Below are 13,227 nucleotides of genomic sequence, written 5' to 3' on the forward strand. Positions count from 1 at the left end.
GCTGTGGCGCCAGGAATCTGGGGAAGGTCTAATTAATTATGACAACTGACACCTTCGCCAGATGTCCGCCATGAGACGCCAGCTCTGATGATAAAAGGTTCCGGTGATTCTGTTTGAAAAGCACTTTCCAGGGCTTCCCTGGTGGCGCAGTGGTTGAGAATCCGCCTGCCGATGCAGGAGACACGGGTTCGTGCCCTGGTCCGGGAAGATCCCACATGCCGTGGAGCAACTAAGCCCGTGAGCCATGGCCGCTAGGCCTGCGTGTCCGGAGCCTGTGCTCCGCAACGGGAGAGGCCACAACAGTGAGAGGCCCGCATACCGCAAAAAAAAAAAAAAAAAAAAAAAAAAAAAAAAAAAAAAAAGCACTTTCCAAGCAATATGTTTTTCATTTGAGTCACCAGGAAATGGGTTTATTTTCCAAGGACACCACCCAGGAAGGGCTGGCTGAGCTTTTGCTCCCCCTGCTGGAAGGTTGCAGAGAGTACCAGGGCAGACAGGGCTGGGCAGCAGATCTGTCTTGCTCAGGATACAGGACATGTCCACTGGGAGAGCCACATTCTCCGTGGGCCTCACGACAGCTGGGCTCAATAACTATCTCACCTGTGCCTTGCTTTTCTCAGGGTCTGCATAGTCACATAACTGTGGCGGGGGGCACATCACCATCCCCCCACCTTCTTTTCCTCCTCCCCCATCACTCACAGATCTTGGTCTGTTTGTTCCTGATGTGACCCCAAGCACCTGGACAGTGTCTGGCACATAGTAGGTACTCAATCAATGACTGCATCCTTTTTTTATTGAAGTAGAGTTGATTTACAATGTTGTGTTAATTTCTGATGTACAGGAAAGTGATTCAGTTATACATATATATACATATTCTTTTTATATTCTTTTTCATTATGGCTTGTCACAGGATATTGAATATAGTTCCCTGTGCTATACAGTAGGACCTGTTGTTTATCCATTCTATATACACTAATTTGCATCTGCTAATCCCCAACTCCCAATCCATCCCTCCCTCCCCCTCCAACCCCCTTGGCAATCAAAATTCTGTTCTCTACATCTGTGAGTCTGTTTCTGTTTTGTAAATAGGTTCATTTGTGTCATTCTTTCGATTCCACACGTAAGTGATATCATATGGTATTTGTCTTTCTCTTTCTGCCTTACTTTGCTTAATATGATAATCTCTAGGTCCATCCATGTTGCTGTAAACAGCATTATTTCATTCTTTGTTATGGCTGAGTAGTATTCCATTGTATCCACATCTTCTTTATCCATTCACCTGCCTACCAACATTTAGGTGGTTTCCATGTCTTGGCTATTGTGAATAGTGCTGCCATTAACATTGGGGTGCATGTACCTTTTTTGAATTAGAGTTTTGTCCTGATATAGAGTGCATCATTTTTTTTTAGCATCTTTATTGGAGTATAATTGCTTTATAAGACTGTGTTAGTTTCTGCTGTATAACAAAGTGAATCAGCTATACATATACATATATCCCCATATCCCCTCCCTCTTTCGTCTCCCTCCCACCCTCCCTATCCCACTCCTCTAGGTGGTCACAAAGCACTGAGCTGATCTCCCTATGCTATGCGGCTGCTTCCCACTAGCTATCTATTTTACATTTGGTAGTGTATATATGTCAATGCCACTCTCACTTCGTCCCAGCTTACCCTTCCCCCTCCTCGTGTCCTCAAGTCCATTCTCTACATCTGCATCTTTATTCCTGTCCTGCCCCTAGCTTCCTCAGAACCTTTTTTTTTCTTTTTTCTTTTTAAGATTCCATATATATGTGTTAGCATACGATATTTGTTTTTCTCTTTCTTACTTCACTCTGTATGACAGATCTAGGTCCATCTACCTCACTACAAATAACTCAATTTCATTTCTTTTTATGGCTGAGGAATATTCTATTGTATATATGTGCCACATCTCCTTTATCCATTCATCTGTCGATGGACACTTATGTTGCTTCCATGTCCTGGCTATTGTAAATAGAGCTGCAATGAACATTGTGGTACATGACTCTTTTTGAATTATGGTTTTCTCAGGGTATATACCCAGTAGTGGGATTGCTGGGTCATATGGTAGTTCTATTTTTAGTTTTTTAAGGAACCTCCATACTGTTCTCCATAGTGGCTGTATCAACTTACATTCCCACCAACTGTGCAAGAGGGTTCCTTTTCTCCACACCCTCTCCAGCATTTATTGTTTGTTGATGGCCATTCTGACCGGTGTGAAGTGACACCTCATTGTAGTTTTGTTTTGTTTTGTTTTGTTTTGTTTTTGCGGTACGCGGGCCTCTCACTGCTGTGGCCTCTCCCGTTGCGGAGCACAGGCTCCAGACGCGCAGGCTCATCGGCCACGGCTCACGGGCCCAGCCGCTCCGCAGCATGTGGGATCTTCCCGGACTGGGGCATGAACCCGCGTCCCCTGCATTGGCAGGCGGACTCCCAACCACTGCGCCACCAGGGAAGCCCCTCATTGTAGTTTTGATCTGCATTTCTCTAATGATTAGTGATGCTGAGCATCCTTTCATATGTTTGTTGGCAATCTATATATCTGGTTGGCACCCATCCTCTGTGCAGGGAATCTCTCCACTTTGCCCTCCGCACCCCTGTTGCTGCGCTCTCCTCGATGGTTCCGAAGCTTCCCCGCCCCCCATCACCCCCTGTCTCTGCCTGCGCAAAGGGGCTTCCTAGTGTGTGGAAACTTTTCCTCCTTCACAGCTCCCTCCCAGAGGTGCAGGTCCCATCCCTATTCTTTTGTCTCTGTTTCTCCTTTTTTCTTTTGCCCTACCCAGGTACGTGGGGAGTTTCTTGCCTTTTGTGAAGTCTGAGGTCTTCTGCCAGCTTTCAGTAGGTGTTCTGTAGGAGTTGTTCCACATGTGGATGTATTTTTGATGTATTTGTGGGGAGGAAGGTGATCTCCACGTCTCACTCCTCTGCCACCTTGAAGGTCCTCTCTAGAGTACATCTTTAATGACAGTAGCACACATACACTGAGTGCTTACTGGGTGCCCGGCCCCCACAAGCTCTCATTTAATGCCCACCACAGGCCTATGTGTGATAATAGGTGACAGTCCTGGCTCGTGTCTGTGAGTCAGAGCTACGGGCCAGCACAGTTCTAAGCACTTCAAATGGATTAACCCTTAATCCCCCCAACCCCCAGGAGACTTGCACTATTATTAACTTTCACTTCCAGGTGACTTACATCCCTTGACCAAGGCTGCTTGGCTGGAGGGCGGCAGAGCTGAACCTGGAGAGACCTCTGGAGGCTGACTCTGACCCTGTGCTGTATTGTTTCCCCATTTCACAGATGGAATCCCAGGCTCCCCCAGGTGTTCTAGTTCTCTGTTGCTGGGAAACAGACCACTCCAAACTCAGGGCTTAAAATTTTGCTCACAATTTTCAGGGCCAGGAATTTGGCACATGGAGGACAGCTTGTGTGGCTGCAGTGACAGGCCACAGCCGGGTAAGTCGGCAGAGCTGTCGATGGCTGCTGGGCTCGATGGGGCCGTGTATCTGGGCCTTGGTTCTGGTTGTCAGCGGCTTCAGTTCTTCCCCTGACACGCCTGCTGGGGCTGTGGTGGCCCAGATGCTTTCTTCCCTCACAAGCATGTCACCTGGGATGGGCTCAGCTGCCACAGCTGGGGTTAGCAGGCATTACTCTCCCCAAGCCATCCCTCCCCTGGTTTCTTGGGCTTCATCACAGCCCTAACACTGGCCTCCCCCAGAGAGGCAGGGGGTGCTGCCTGGGCCCAGAAAGCAGCCTAGCGTCACTTCTGCCATATCCTATTGGTCAAAGCAACCAAAGACCACGCCCGTCCAGACTCAAGGGGACAAATCACACAGAACCACAGCTGGTCTGTGACTTGCGCGTGACAAACATCACCCAGAGGCAGGCCCCACCTGCCCCCAGTCTTGAACACCTATCCTATCCCACCTGCCTTTCCAGTAAAGCCTCTTGTCCCACTGCATGAGCTCTGCGCCCCCTCCACACCTTCCCTCGTCACCTGCCAGACTCCTGGCCCAGTCAGTGTCCTCCAGTTCCAGCCCAAGCCCCGAGAAGACACCTCAGGGTCCCCAAAGTGTGATCGGTAGCCTCCCGAATGGAGGAGGGGCTTGTGAACATGCAGATTCCCCAGCCCCTCCCCAGACCCAGGCACCAGGACCTCTGGGATGGGGTGGGGTCAGGGAGTCTGTATTTAACCACCTCCGGGGGTGAGTCTGCGCGTTCCAACCTCTGGGAACGGCCATCCCAGTTAGCGCACCCCTTTCCCACCACCCCCAGGCCCTCCCGGTGGCGCCAGCCCCCGCTGACCTCTGCCCACGTGCCCGGGCCGTCCCCCCAGCAGGCCTGCGGCCTGAACCACCACCACCCTTCTCCGGGGTGTCAGGCAAGGCTCAGGGGGGGATGACTCGTCCAGTCTCTGCCCTCGGCTCCACCCCCGCCCCGCTCCTCCCCCTGGACCCCATCCCTGGGCCGAGGACCCTGATGGGGGCAGCTTCCTGGGTGGGGAGGGCCCTGCTGACTCGCTCACACCGGCCCCCCAGGAGGGACTGAGGGCCCCTGGCCTCGGCTTCAGAGTCCGAAGAAATCGGGAAGCGCTCGGGCGTTTGTGACTCAGCCGACCCAGCAGTGCTCCACCGCCGCGGCCGCAGCCCCCGCTGGCCAGGCCGGGCCTCGATCCGGCCACGGGACCCGCGTCCCCTCTGACCCGCGGGAGCCCCGGTCAGTCAGGGCGGAGCCGCGGCTCTGCTTTCTCCCGGTAGTTCCCGGACCTCACCTCAGGGTCCAGGTTCGCGGTTCAGTGAGAGAGAGACAAAATTACTCCGCTATCGGCTTCCTAACTTCCCGTCACCAGGCGATTGGGGTCTCATGGAAAGTTCTGGAAGCCAGGCATACGGACCCCGTCTGCATCGCCTCGCTGAACCCCGGCCACAGCCGCACGGGGTGTGCTTCTCCCCGCCGTCCTGGCTGGGGACGTGAGGCCCGGAGGGGTGCGCCTCCCGGCCACAAGGCACGCGGCCACTCAGGGGACAGAGCAGGCGGTGGCCCCCGAGCCCCCCGCCCGCGGCGCTGCCCTCCGTCCGGCACCTCCGGCTCCGCCGCGGCCTCCAGCAGCCCCTGGGCGGTGACGGTGCCCCGGGCTCAGCCCGCCCGGGAGAGGGAATCACAGCCCCGCCCGATGCGGCTGTGGCCGCCGCGCCGCCGCCGGGGCCGCGGCTGCGGGAGGAGCGGGCGGAGACCGGGGCCGGGGGAGCCGCCCGTCAGCCCCGCGAGCTCCGTCCTCCGAAGACCGTGTTGCGCCTGCTCCTCGTTCTGTAAATTCCGCAGGGGCCTTGGGCCAAAAGCAAGAAAATCCTGACCTGGAAGAGGTAAAAGGCCTTGGGAATTATGAGCCCGGAGCGCTGGCCTGATGTGTGGCCGGGGACAAGGTGGCTGAGGAGGCAGAAGGAAGAGGAAGAAAGGCGCGGCCGCAGTTCCCTCCCCGCGGCTCCTCCAGGTTTGCGCTGACGGCCGCGGGCCCAGAACCCCGACCTGACCTGCCGGTGGAGAGGAAACGAGGGGGTGGTGTTGGGGGGCGCGCGCAGGGTCACCTCGCCCTGAGGACCCCCAGGCCCTCCAGCCGGGACGGCCGTGCAGCCAAGTGCCCACCTGCCGAGGCCAGGATGGTTCTCAAGAGTTGGGGTTCATAGCGCCCTGGAATTCAGGGCAGCCCACTTAAAGGTGTCCCAACAGTCCAGCCATGATGACAAGGCCACGTTCTGCCATGTCCACAAGTCTCTCTTGCCCTCTGCTCTAGGTCTTTCTGTACAGGTTGTACTCTCCCACACCCTGACTATGCCTCTTCTAGATATTTCTAGCTTAGGCTCAAAGCTTAGATGCCTCCTCCTACCTTGCTCCTACGTGAGTTGAGATTGGTTTACGTTTCTCTGACCACAAACGGGAAGGACGTTCAAGAAGGGAAGGGGGGCATAGGGCCAAGCTTGTGGTCTCTGACCTAACTTATTCAGTAGTTTTTTGGACAAAGTGGGAAAGGTGACGTGAGTCCTGCCTACATCTGTCCACCACATGGCAGTGGCAGAAAGTGAAAGAGAAAGGCTGTATGGGCTCCAGCCTTGTAGCACAGCAACCCTGTCCCCCAGTAACTGTGGCTCTGATGAATCAACTCCTCCACCTCTGCAGGGGTTGGGGGGTCAGGAAAGCAGAGGTGGGCGAGACTGGAAAGGAGGGAGAAGACTCCCTCCCCCTCTGTCAATCATACACTCCTCAGATGCTGCCCAGGTCCCAGGCACATCCCCTCGACAATCCCCATCCCAAACCCTACCACTACTAGAATGTTCCATCAGGCACCTGTAAGTCTCTATCTGAGGCTTCCTCTCGGCCTGCACGCCAGGCAGCGAGCCTTCCACCAGCAATGGGTGAAAACCTGGAGGACCCATGTGGGATAGCTGGCAGGCATGTTCTAGAATGTCTCCTAGCATTCTTCACTGGGACCGAGCCCCAGTTACCCCCAGTGGTAACTGTTCTGAAATGCGCTTGGGCTGCTGACTTTGAACGCTTCCTAGCTGTGCCTTAGGTAGGTCACCTCCCATTCTGACTTCAGTTTCCTCCTCTGTGAGGATGCCCACCTGGCAGCTTGCTAGGGAGGTTTGTGGTCCTGGATGCCGAGTGCTTAGACCAGCATCCGTGGCAGGAGGTGCTCCACTGCCGTTGATGTGTACTCCAACGGGCATCAGTTCTTTGCTGCCCCAGTACTCATCTCCTCTTATTCCAACAACAGTCCTTGATCTGGGGAGGGATCAAAGGTACCCCACTCCTACTCGCAGTCTGTGGTTCTGGGTGGCTCCAGCTAGTCAGAGATTTACATTAACTTGGCCACAGTTATTGGCTCAAGGATGGTCACAAGGCCTGATAAGAGCCAACAAGGTGCAATGAAATGCTGGCTGGGAATGCTGGGACTGAAGCACTTGCTCTTTGCCTCTGAAATTGAACCTGAGGAGACAGAAAGGCTGCTGCAGCATCTTGCCAACACAGGGTCTGAGGATGGAGCCAATGGGGCAGAACCAGAGCAGGGAGAGAGAAGGAGACTCAGACCTTGAGCTCTTGAGCAAGCCATTCCTGAAACCCTCCTCTTTGACTTTTCAGTTACCTATGCCAATACTTCCCCTTTGTGCTGAAGCCAGTTTGATATGAATTTTCTTCTCATCATCTGTAACTTAAAGCAATGACCCAGATATTTTTTGTTATTACTGTTATTATTGACCCTCAGGCCTCAGTTTCACACAGTGAAAGGGTTGAGTCTGATGGAATCTCAGAGTCCAGCCCTGAATTGCTGGGAATTCTAAGGAAGTTGAGGGCCTCACAAGGCTTGGAGCTCCCAGAGGCAGGGATGGGTCTTCCTTGCTCAGGTCACAGGGAAGACGGCAAGCTGTGGGAGGAATATTGATAAGGACAAGTCAATCATGGCTTTCACTTGCTGGCCTGCTGGGGGATTTGGTTTGGAAAAACGGAGCCAGGGAAGGGAAGAAGAGCTTCTTGCTGAGCCCCGGGACACTCAGTGGTGACAATGATACCCAGGCTCACAATAATCCTTCTCACCTCTCAGGTGTGTAAAATGTATCCTAATCCGCTTGAACCTCCCCATTGCACTATGCAAGAAGCAGAGCCCAGGAGGAAAGGGCAGCCCAGATAGGTTAAGTGGTTTGCCCGAGGTCACACAGCCATTATAGGACTAAGCCTCCACCAACCGGGTAGTGGCTCCAGACAAGTGGCTTCCCCTCCCCAGCCCTCAGTTTCTACATCTGACAAGTGAGCATGACCACCCCTGCCTGACAAACCTCACAAGGTTTGGGTGAACAGATGAATGGGTGGTTGGGTAGGAACCGCTCTGAGATGCCAGGACAAGGCGTTGGAATGTGGAAAAGGAAATGGGGAGCCTGGGAAGTCAGCTTTCTGGCACATTCAGCCCACACTCCATTCCTGTCTCCCTCTAGGGCAGGGAAGGCCATGCTGAGGTCAGGGGTTGTACAAATGCCAAAGACTGTCATCAAACTAGCCATCTTGCACCTTGGTGTCTATGCAAACATGACGTGGCTGTTGAGGAGGTGATCCTGGGGGTCAGGAGGGCTGGGTGGGAATTAGGCTTGTGTTTCTCTAGGGCTCCCCATCTCTGCCTCAATGCACAGCAGCTCCGATTTCCAACTTCTAAAGCCTGGGGTGGAGGAAGGACCAGGACCCGGGGCTGCCTGCCCTGGGCCAGCCAGAAACCAGAGCGCAAGGCAGGAGGGCGAGTTAGAAACTGCACGACCCTGGCACCTCATCCCGCCTGGTTCCTCTCCCACTTCCCGCCTCCCGGCCTCCATGCAGCCTGGGTAACATTCTAAGAAGTAAATCCAATCACATGCCTCCCAGCTTAAAACCCTCCAGTGGCCTCCCACTGAACTTGGAATAAAATCCAGCCTTCTCACCATGGCCTCCATGGCTTCCTGTCTGTCCACAGCCCGGAATGCTCTGTCCCAGCTCTCCATCCCACAAGCTTCCCTCATCTTTGAAGTCTCAGCTGAAATGGAGTCAGCCCCACATGTGCCACCCACCTATTCTCCATCCATGCCCCTATGATCTGTCTCCCTGGCTGGCCGGCACCCAGCCAGCAGAGGGCCTAGTGGGTGTTTGAAAGAACGGATCAGCTAATTAATGCGCTAAAGCAAATCTCTTTGACTTACTGGAGGTCACAAGACTCAAATCCTTAACTCGTCACTCCCAGGCCAGGCTCTTACTACCAACCGATTTTAACTTCACTATGAAAGTTGGGAGTGGGGAAAAGAGGAGAGAAGGGGCCAAAGGACAGATGCCAAATCCATTTCTCTTCCTAAATGAAGGCCCCTCAGTCCAGGCTTCTCCAGTGCGAGAGAAGAGTTGGGAACTGTTGGATAGATGGGGTGAGAGACGTGACATGCTCAGGACCCTGGCCTTTGCTACTAAGCCCACAGACTCTGGAGCCAGACTGACCAGGTTCAAATCCCTCACCTTCCAGTGACTAACTGTGTGACCTTGGGCAAGTGATCCAACCTCTCTGTTGGGTTGAGCACAAGAGGAACCCAGGGAAGGGTTTCAGCAGGTGGGGACTGGGTGGTATAACTGGGTTTGCAGAGAAATGAGTTGGAAGGAGCCAGTTTGGGTGTGAAGAGTTGTCACCTGTAATTATACTCCAGACCCAAACAGGCTCCTACAGAGTGGGCTTGTAGTAAATGTCAGCTAAGCTGGAGTCTGTGGGTCCCATCCCTTGTACCACACTTGGATGACAAATACAGAGGTGGACGCCACCTTAGTCATGGTGTTCAGGCAGCACTGTGCCCGCCGTCCCCAATGTCCCCTCGACACTGACCATCTGTTATTCACCCAGGAGGCCCCCTCTCAGCTCTTCCTCCCTGCGGCCCTCGGATATCATCCTATAGTTTTGGCAAAGATATCCCCTAACACCCCACTTTTGTCAAAACACTGGCTTTGATTTCATTGAGCAAGACACAATCTGAGATCCGACGGATGCCACCAAAATAATTTTAAAATAATGAATTTTGATTTTGTAAAACTGGCAAATGTATAGTGTAAAACATTTAAGCAACACTGACGATTACAAAAAATAAATAAATTCAGCATTTGGTGGATCTAATTCTAGGCACCTCTCTGTGTGCATATGTAGCATAGAAGGAAAGACAGATGAGGAAAAATGAAATTATAAACTATTTTTAATAAAAGGGTGTTAAATATAATTTTACTTAAATTTAACAGAAGAATTTAAAATCGAGGTTAAACTGAAATAAGTATTAATTTCAGATAAATGTTGCCTCACAAGACATATCCTTTTCCTAAAACTATTTTTACAGTTAAGAAGAAAGCTTGAAAAAAAAATTAAGATGTTGTGGTCATGCTTTAAAAAAAAAAAAAGCTTTATGTTTTTATTTTAGACTGAATGTACTGACTCCCTAGTAATAAAAGTTAGGAAATTAGTGCATTTATACTGTCCTTTAAAACATTATTATTACCTTGTCAGGGTTTACAACATTTTGTGCTGTTATGGAAGCACAATTCTCACGGCAATTTAGAGTGAGCTTTGCATTTAAATAGAATCACTTCTCAGCCCCAATCCTTCCTTCCTTCCTTCCTTCCTTCCTTCTTTCTTATTTTAACTTTTGACTATATCTTTGCCTTTCCTTTTATCTTTTTTACTTTCAATTTTTTGTTAATAAAATATTTTTGTCCAGAAAGACTCATGAATGTTGTTTCCTGAGCTCCAGACAGTTGAAAATGTCCCTGTCACCTTTTTACTTGAAAGACAACTTGGCTGGGTATAATACTCGGGAGTTGTATTTTCTTTCCCTCAGATTTTGTAGACATTGTTCCAATGTCTTCTAGCATTACTGCAGAGACCTTTGTGCCAATCTGATTTCTGCCTACATTGTGATTTGATTTTTCTACCTAGATGAACAGATGAATCTTTTATTTCTGAGACTAAGTTATTTCATTCAGATTTGTCTTAGAGCCGATATTTCTTCAGCAGTTATTCCTGGAAGATCGTGTGTACTTTCAACCTGAAGATTCATGACTTTATTTTCAGACTTTTATTTTTGTAAAACTTGGAATATCTTTATACCATTGTCCCATACAAGGTTTATCCGTTGGCTAACCTTTTTCTGTCTTTTATGCCTCTCATCACTCTAATCTTTTTTTTTAATCTTATTAATTTTATTTTTTTGGCTGCATTGGGTCTTCATTGATGAGCGTGGGCTTTCTCTAGTCAGGGTGAGCGGGGCTACTCTTCGTTGCAGTGTGCAGGCTTCTCATTGTGGTGGCTTCTCTTGTTGTGAAGCATTGGCTCTAGGTTCATGGGCTTCAATAATTGCAGCACAGGGGCTCAGTAGTTGCAGCACGGGGGCCCTAGAGTGTGCAGGTTTCAGTAGTTGCAGCCCATGGGCTCAGTAGTTGCAGCGCACAGGCTCTAGAACACATGGGCTTCAGTAGTTGTGGCATGCGGTCTCAGTAGTTGTGGCACACGGGCTTAGTTACTCCATGGCATGTCATCACTCTAATCTTTGACCCCCGCAAAAAAGTTCTTTTCTGTTTAATGTTGCATGACTTTCCGTAGCTTAACTGCAATATTTCTTACTGTAGTCATATTCATTTTATTTGCTGGTGTTTCTAATGTGGCTTAATCTCTTTTGTTCTTTTTTTCTCTTTCATTCCTAAGAGGAGCCAACTTGATTTTCACTATTTTATAATCACTTCTTTCCATCCTTATATTTCTTATTTGAGTCTTTTGTAGAGACATTGTGTCATTTGAAAATGATGAAGGCTGTAAAAAACAATTGTTTTTCCCTGCTTCTTTGGGCAATTCTTCTTGCAGAGTATTTTCTTCATCTGCTTTCGTTTATGTTCCTTTTCTCCCCTTTTGCAGCACCTCTGCATAGTTCCTGTGCTGGTTTCTTCTTAACTCAGTTTCCAGTGGGGCCAGCTCTTTGTGGGAGGGTAGTGTGGGAAAGGGTGGGAGAGACGACCTCGGGGAGACCACAGCTTCCATTTGGGTTTGTCGTCTTAAACTATTTTACCACATCAGTTTTTTCCTTTGCTGTGGGAACACAACTCAGTGTTTGACACCCAGTGGTCAGTGTGGCCCCTGCAAAGCCTCAAGGGAGGCTGTGACTGGGTCCCAGGGCTCTACGCCAAAGATTTTTGGATAAAGTTTTCAGGTTTGGGTTGTATCCTGCAAAGCCTCAACTTTCCTATCCACAAAACATACTAGGGATGATTGCATAGATTCTCTCTTTCCTCTGGGCAGTGCTCTAGATTTCACAGTATTTGGGCAAAAAGACTTCAGTGTTTGTGGTTTGGGGCTGTGGCGATTTCTGATTTCAATAAAAATTCAGGGGAAAAAATTCCCCTATATTCCAATTTTGGTTGTTGCTGTCTTTAGCTGATTTTGAGAGAGGAAAGTGATTCAAATGTCCTTTAGCCATCATTTTTACCTGGAAATTAAATGGTTTTTCATCCATTATCTCTTCTAATTCTAACACCAACCTTAAGAGGTGAACTACGCTAGGCTGGTTAGTGGTGGCAACAGGGCTAACAGCTAGAAGACACAGGGCCTGAGCATAACATAAGAGTGCATGCTCATCTTAGGTAAGAGCACCCTGCTCTGCCTCAGGGACAAGTCCTGATATGTCAGCCAAAATTCTCTCATACTTTGGGTTTGGGTATACACAAGACTTAATGGCTAATGCATAGCACTCACACTGCTACTTCTGTGTTCACCATCCGTGGCAGACATCACTAATCAACCACAGTAATCTTTTTGTCCCCCTCCATCTTTTCAACACTACATTATAGGCAGACATTACCAACTAACTAACATTGGCTAGTGAAATGAAGCCTATTTGCCACCCCAGTATTAGAGATTCTTCAGCTACATCAAAAAATGACAGAGAAGTCAGAAAAAGCTGGGTTGAATTTTAGCTCTGGGATTACTAGCAGAATGACTTCAAACAAGGCTTTACTTCTCTGAACCTCAACTTTCCCATCTGTAAAATGGGGATCATTATTATTACAAAAAATTATTGAGGGAACCACATTAGATAGTGCACGTTAGTCATGGTTGCATTAAAAAATAACTCCAAAACATATCTTAAAACAGTAAGCACTTATTTATTTCATAAGTCTGAAACACAGCTGGGGAATTCTTTTGGTCTGGATAAACTTGGCTGATCTCACCTGGACTTAACACATCTGTCCGTGGTCAGCTGGAGCTGGCTAGTCTTAGGTGGCATTACTCGAATGAATGACAGTTATCTGGCTGTCATCTGGGGTAATAGGGGTGATTAGGCCCAGGGAGGTCTCTCATCTTCTAGTAGGCTAGCCCAGGCTTGTCCCATGGCAGCAGTAGGATTCCAAGAGATTGGGTAGAAGAACACTGCGTCTCTTGGGGTGAGGCTCTGAACTGTTACGCTGTCATTTCCATCCCATTCTATTGGGCAAAGGAAGTCACAAGCCGGTCCAAGTACAAGGTGGGGAGAAATAAACTCCCCCACTTGATGAAAGGAGCTGCAAAGTCCTATCACAAAGGGCTTGATTACAGGGACGGGTGGAGAATTGTGGCCATTCTTGCAGCGAGTCAAGCATAGCCCTTCGCTCACTAACAGCCACAGTTGAAGCTTAATAGTGGGTTTGAGA

At 49.9% G+C, this 13,227-nt stretch overlaps 1 long non-coding RNA gene across 1 annotated transcript in view; it reads left to right on the forward strand.

The window, feature by feature from the left end:
- The first annotated feature begins 5,215 nt into the window (after positions 1-5,215).
- The window catches only part of LOC136792732 (uncharacterized), a 28,192-nt gene continuing 20,180 nt past the window's right edge, over positions 5,216-13,227 (forward strand). The window contains exon 1 of the long non-coding RNA XR_010837007.1: positions 5,216-5,506. This is a non-coding gene — a long non-coding RNA (uncharacterized lncRNA). The remainder of the gene's footprint in view (positions 5,507-13,227) is intronic.

This window comes from Kogia breviceps, chromosome 1, assembly GCF_026419965.1.
Source record: "Kogia breviceps isolate mKogBre1 chromosome 1, mKogBre1 haplotype 1, whole genome shotgun sequence".
Taxonomy (NCBI): domain Eukaryota; kingdom Metazoa; phylum Chordata; class Mammalia; order Artiodactyla; family Physeteridae; genus Kogia; species Kogia breviceps.